The following is a 7,395-nucleotide window of genomic DNA, read 5'->3' on the forward strand; positions in this document are numbered from 1 at the left end:
CTCGTATAGGAGGCGGTACCGCGCACGGGCGGCTGGACGAAGACTTAGACTTTTCCGTTGGAGGGAGCCCGCAGCCGTTCCTAAAGCGCCGAAGAGGCCACCGCGGAGTTTTAGTTAGTAAGCCGTGCGTAGATTTACACTATATTCAAATATAGGGTCAGGGACTCGGCCCGGCGGCCGCCCGAAGGTCCCCGTCAAAACCGAGCGGCAACTGTTTTCCCAACATAACCGCTCAGTCACTCCCAAGAAAGCTGGGCGGTCCTAATAAAGGACTTTCGTCACGATAAAACAAAAATGTAAACACCGCTGATTATAGAAGTTACGCTTGTATTTTTTCTCACTTATCGTTAGTTTTGACGATAAAGCAAAACAACTACCAAAACTTAAGCTAGGTTCATAAACGAAACTCAACTATCAAAATCCATCATAAACTGTGCGATACTGTACGATATCATTTGTGATGTTGTTATATATGTGTTTATTAAATAGCGACAATTTCAAAATGCTTACTATAATTTAACAGCGTCTCAACTGATATTGCAGTTATGGGCGAAACTGAGTTACATCTATTAATAGGTGCGTCTCCTAATTACTAGTTATCTGTAGATGGTATATTCTGGCCGCTGAGAATGCATTCCTGACAGGTCGTATTCGAATGGACGGCGTAACTTTGAAATCACGCCCAAAAGAATTAGACTATCAGAAAAAAATTATTATAGCATAGTAAGTAATTTAAATTGTTTTCTTAAGTGATTACTGGGCAATAAAAATTAAACTTCATACCACTACAACAGTTTCTACACCTCTATATTATACTATGAATAATAATTGTTCCCTATGTTTCATTTTCATACACGATACGTCATGTTGTCAAGGTCGTGCGATATCGTAAAATATTAAGTAGTCATAAATTTATGTCAACATTTATGACTTTTAATAATGTAGTGTATAAGAGTTAAGTAATATATGTAATATCATTAAAATATAATTATCAACGCTAAGCAATTACAATAGATGATGAGATTTATTTATCCGTCTGACAGCTGAAGGTTAATATAAAAATATATGCAGAAGGATTACAGTGTCTGTGTGTCGATATGATTTTCTAAGCTCGTATGGTCACGATTTGTAAGTACGTATAACGTGAATAAACAATTATTTCTTTAATTAATTATTCATTCTTTGACATAAAAGTATAAATAAATATCTAAACATTTTTATACTAATAATTTCTTGTTAGCCGTTATTGATAGGAAGAGACCCATAACAGTTCTATTATTCAGTTACCTATATCCCTAAAGACCATCAACGCATCAATGATTCCTCTAGTATTGTGCTCAGCTTTCTTCTTTTCGTATACTTAATGCATTAGTAATCCGTCTGATGGTGTAGGGAACAGTATGCATATAAAACAATAGAATAAACAAAAATATAAGATCTATTCTGGTGAGTCCGCCCAGCTGTTAATTGTTTTTGATTTTGAACAGATCGATGCACAGATTCGCAAAATTCGGAAATTTCCTAACTTTTGCAGTTACCTCTAACATTGTTTATTCTATTATCACCTATATATATCTACCTTATTTACAAATCAGCGAAAAGTAATGATAACAACTCAATTTGTAATCGACGGTTCAAAACCTCAAAGGTTCATTACCTGGCGTATTTTTATTTAGAAATGTTTAAACTTACAAAATATATTTACGCAGCAGCGTCCTATGGGAAAATGTGCATGTGAAATTGAATTTTATACTCACGCTACAAACTAGATTAAGTCAGAACAAATATTCTTAGATCTCGCATTTCCGATCTATCCTGGACGTAAATCCTCAAACAACTTTATAAGCAGCAGTTAATTGGAAAACGTGTTTCAATATGTATTATGTACGTAAGTAAATTAGATACATCCAGCAGGAGCGTGGACACTCGTATAGAAAACATAAAATAAAAATATTCTCACAAGAAGAAAGAGGGATTTCGTTGTAGCTGTAAACTAACCGCAAAGCTCGTGTATTTAAAGTACGTTCAAACCAACCAAACTTAGACAGTTAACAATCGTACTTGCAGAAATAAGTGAGATCAGACAATGAATTTAGGCGGGTGTCAGTAGAGAAGTCACGCGATTGCCAAAGGATAAAGTGGCGGGCTTGACGTACATACGTGCTGGGCACGGCCAAACGACCTGTTTCTGATTAACATCTAATTTATTGCCGCATCCAGAGTCACAGTTAAACATAATCAAGACAGATTGCTCCTTTGTATGTACTATTAACGTCTAAATCATACCGTGATTGCGTTGCTCAGGGCAAGTGATAATAAGTAATCAGCGTGCTCTGTTATAATTGAAATTTTTTTTTTCTCATTGGATTTTTTTAGTCAGGTAAAGTAATTCGGTTGATAAAACATTTCGGCCAACTTAGCTGATTTATTCGCTTCTCGCGCCATTTTTCTATTTATTTTTTTACTTAAAGGTTATATAGATTCCTTAAATTATTGATTACTAAAATGTCTTCATCTTGCTTTAAATTGTATATTTAATTACTAAAGTGTTTTATGAGTTAGGATAATGTTCGTTGTATAAAATGGTGGGTAAGATGAATTAGTATATTTCATTGGTCCAACAATTTATTTATCTTCATGATGAAAAATAAATATAAATAAACGTTATTGTTATGATATGATAAATACATCCTACAGTCGCACGTGTAGTTATAATAACATAAATATGTATAGGTAATGTAATAATTAAGACTTAATAATGGTCTTGTCATAAATATTTGTGAAGGTAGAGTTTCATTTTTTATCCATTATTAAGATTTATATTGGTCATGGGTTTTGAGCTTATATTATTTATTATATTATTTATATTATATTATTTTTAAGATAATTATTAGAAGTCTTCGCAGTAGTAGAGGAAACTCGTGTCCAATGATGGGACAATGTACTTAAATTATAATAAAAGCCTTTTTAACATTATTAACTCTAGCCATGACTAAGCCTTTCCATTCCACAATAACCAAAGCGGAGACGAAGATTAGAAGATTACTGATGTTTTAAACGTTTAGAGCACAACTTTTGAGCAACTCGTTAAAAAATCCGACCAAATACAAAAGCAACACTCTAATCTAAATAAATATAATCTTATCCATATAATTATTAATAAAATTAGCATTATCTACTTTAGCTGTTTAATACGATAACTGTCCAATCAAAATTAATGGAAACTTGTGAAACAGGTTCACCCGTATTCACAAACAATAATGAGGGCGCACATTTTCTTTGGCTTTGTTTAGCTTTGTTTATCTGATAACCAACTGAAGTTGAGTTGTATTTTATTATTAGCCAATCACAGCGGCATTATGCCTCAAACACTATGCCTACACACTAGAAAGGCTGCCATGCCGAAACTACTGGGAAACAGAGTTATTATCATAGCATCGCTTCATAATTAGCAAAATATGCGAATACCGAACTCAGTTTTCTATTAGTTCCTGCTTCTGTAATAAAACGCGGCAGTAAATACGATAACTTTCACAGTAATACTTTTCATTGGCAAATTTCTTCATTGACCTCGAAGCATTACAAAAATTATATATTTAATATAGTGCATCTTTATTTTATAATATGCACCTATATAAGAATAATTAATTGTAGTATTGTGTTTTAATGACTCATTTTGTTGAAGATAAAAAGTTAAGGGATAATATTGTTTTATTCTACGCTACTTTTGATTTATGAGTTGCTCAAAAGTTATTAAAGACGAATATAATGTAGGTACTAATTGATATAAATTGTATTATAAAGCACGAGCTGTCTCCGCACCGACCGCACTGAATTATAATTGACTGAAGGAACATTGAAATGAAATATAGCTAATCTTTATAAAAATTCAGTTCCGCCTATAACGTGTTCAACCTTCGTGGGACATACATTTACCACGGAATCTGGACCAAATATCAAATAATGCTTAGGCTTTATGTTCTCGTGACCGAGCCGTACTTTTCGAGATTACTGCAATCATTGTCAGAAGCACTATCCTTTGTGTGTGTCTCTATTTGAAAAAAGTATATCTGTCTTCTCAATATCGGTCTGTGAGGGTCATTTGAGCTTCGGGTATAGGTAAGTATGCCGTAGTAAGTGGCTGCGTGGTCGCTAAGTTTAGCTGAAATGTGCTAAAATCTTTTTTCGTCATTTATAGAAAGGCAAGAAACAAACCGAGCCGTCTGCTCGTGAGCGCTTTTTTCCCGGAGATGTCATAAATCAGAAAGCGGCAGATGGTGTTGACCTACACCATTATTGCCATGTTTCTAGCTAAGAATTATTATTGCTCCCTCGACGGTACTTGCCAAATAATATTTTTATAGAATTCCTTTCTCGGATTGACGTCGCTTCGAATTTTGTGAACATTCAAAGAATTACTTTTAATAAAAAATATTCGCTTAATGAGAAACGAGCACGCGACGAATGCTACCTTTAAAATTGTTTGAATTATTTTTTTCTGAGTTAACATTTTTGTATCGACGAGGTGATAAAGTTAGAAACATATTTTTATTTGGTCATATGTTATATATAAATATATACGGATAATAGGTAGGTAAGTACATACACATCGATTAATATACAATTATACAAGAGCACAAAGTTTGGAATACAATTTAGTTTTTGTTTGTATATTTTATAATTTTTCATACTTCTGCTTTGCATCTTAATTTAATAAATAAATAGATTTAAAATGTGCTATATCGAAATGCATTATAGTAAAATAATATTAAAACCGGCCTTTTAATATTATTAAGAGTACATAGAAAGTAGATATATTCAGTTATAATAAGTCAAAAGTTCGTAGAGCGGTCGCGAATGTATGTGAAGATTGATGAGTGTGCAAGTTAAAATTACATTGTAGGAGTACAAATCTGGTCTTTGTTTGCTGAAGAATCTACTATGATAAAATATTAATTTGCAACGTATTATAATATCTTGTTATATTTCAATACTTCTGAATATAATTATAACAGAGATTGAGACGGGGCCTTTTTAGAATCTATCTGATTTATATTTATCTGAATAAATTTACATCATAATATATCTATACTATGACGTTATTTTTACTTTGGTTGTTTAATTTTTGTGGATATTGCTTCAGTAATTTAATAATGAAATGCACTTAAATTTTCTCTTAAATATTCTTGAAAATAACACTGTACAAGAAATTACTTGAGACGTAGATGTAAAATAAAAAAGTGTAAGTTTCGAACAAAATAAATATTAATAAAAGTAAAATGCGTATACTTGCGCGCCGCACTAGTAAGTTACTCTAAGAATGCGTCGCAGCGGCAACATCATACTTTCAACCAGAAATACACTCCGCATGCCCATTTGCATTAAACTACAAAATGATCAAAAACTAAAACTAGGATTTTTGGTGAAAGTATTGGTTATTAATGGATGATTTTTGGCACAATGTTACAAAGGTCAAGACAAGTGTGTAGTTTCATTTATTTATTGTCAAAATGACCCTGTATATATATTATGTGTTTTGCTGCAAGACCTGCAGGCAGCTAGCTACAAAAGTGACAGAAATCAACTCGCCATAATTGTTTATAAGCTTAATATTGCTTTCGAAAGTCGACTTCGGTTGACGCTTTCAACCATAACGAACCGCGTACTCAATTAGAACTGGATATGTAGATAAAAAGGTATGAAACATAAGAAATGTACAGAAGAATGTCGTGTTTGATTATAACTTGTGAAGGATAAGTCAGGCAATTTTCAATGCTTAATAATAAATCTTGAGCTTCGCCATCGGTTATTTATTTATTAAATATTTTGATATACACTGATATTTTAAAGATAGGTATAAAAATGTAAAGGATACTTTCAATGTAAATAGAATAATTATTAGTGAAAAATTATTACCTGTATTCATAAAGTCTATAATATCGGAACATAAAATTTCACTGAATCAAATCCTGGGGCATTGATGTATTATACATATTCCTGTACATATTTTTGTTTGGTGTTAACGATTGTAGAAATACATCTTAGCTACAGACTGTAGTGGTTAGGTGCAATACCTAGAATTTATTTGTCAACTGTCAAAGTATGTAAGAATAATGTTAAGAGTATTCACATATTCCATTGCGGAGACCAGTGGATCCTTTATTTATTCCAAACAAAATAAAAGCCACCAACCAGGTCAATGTATGAATACGAATAAACCACTGCAGGTTTAACCGTACTCTTGCCTAATGCTTGTTTTGTTTTCGTTTTTTCCTGTATGGGTATTGTAGTTATCACGACTTGTTCTGAATTACAAGAATAATAAAACAGTGGAATAAAAACACAATCGATATGAATAAACGGTTGTGGAATTTTCACATTCTAAGAACTCACACACACACACATCACTGCTTTATTCCCGAATTATAGGCAGAGATGCGACTAGGACATCTATTTTTTGTCAATTTTTTTCCGGCCCATGATGTGACAGAGGTCGAGTCTATACATATATCGTCGTTGTAGGTGGAGAACTAAATAACTCGGATTTTGGCCATTTTGGACTTTCATCACTTTTGTGTTGCCCAAAACATGGTGCATATTTTGGCCTAACAAGCATTTCATTATCTTATCCCGTTTCGAAATTATAGCTTTTTTTATGTTAAAAGTGGAGAAATAAATATATTCAAATACTATATATTTTGTTGTAGAAAAAGTAAATAATTAAATAATAAAATCAATAAACTGCGACTTATAATCTGTTCAATAGTAAAGAAATTAAGTAAAATGAGTTGTTTAATTCTTCCTCCAGTCTATTGTTTGTAAACAAAATTAATCAAGTGTGTAGAAGAACTAAACAACTTGATTTGTTTAATTTAGACATTGAAAATCTAATGGTATTCACTTTAATAAACTCTATAATTGTAATTATTTAACCTTATAATTACTTTACCATATGGTTTCTAGTGTGGCAAAACTAAATAACTATACGAGTTATTTAGTTTATTTCAACAAACTTACAAAACATTGTTGTGGCAGAATTAAATAAGTTTTTTATTTTTTTATATTTTTATTCTTCAGGTCAGAGTTTTTGTTAATGCATAATATAATAGATAATAAGACCAAGATATATAAAAATACCTACAGTAAAATTATTTATAGTTTTTTAGTAATGCTTAAAAATAACGAAAAAAAAACAGTTAATCGCGTTTATCTCGAAACTAGAAATTTTGAGTTATTTAGTTCTCCACCTACAACGACGATATATTATATTTATATTATTATTTTGCATTTATCGTTATGGTTATGGTTATGGTTATGGGCTCCTTTTTCCGCACTTAGCCCGTAAAGTCGGGCCATTGTGCGTGACGTGCATGCCGGCTACAGAGCAAGCCAGCC

This window comes from Manduca sexta, chromosome 27 (assembly GCF_014839805.1).
Source record: "Manduca sexta isolate Smith_Timp_Sample1 chromosome 27, JHU_Msex_v1.0, whole genome shotgun sequence".
Lineage (NCBI taxonomy): Eukaryota > Metazoa > Arthropoda > Insecta > Lepidoptera > Sphingidae > Manduca > Manduca sexta.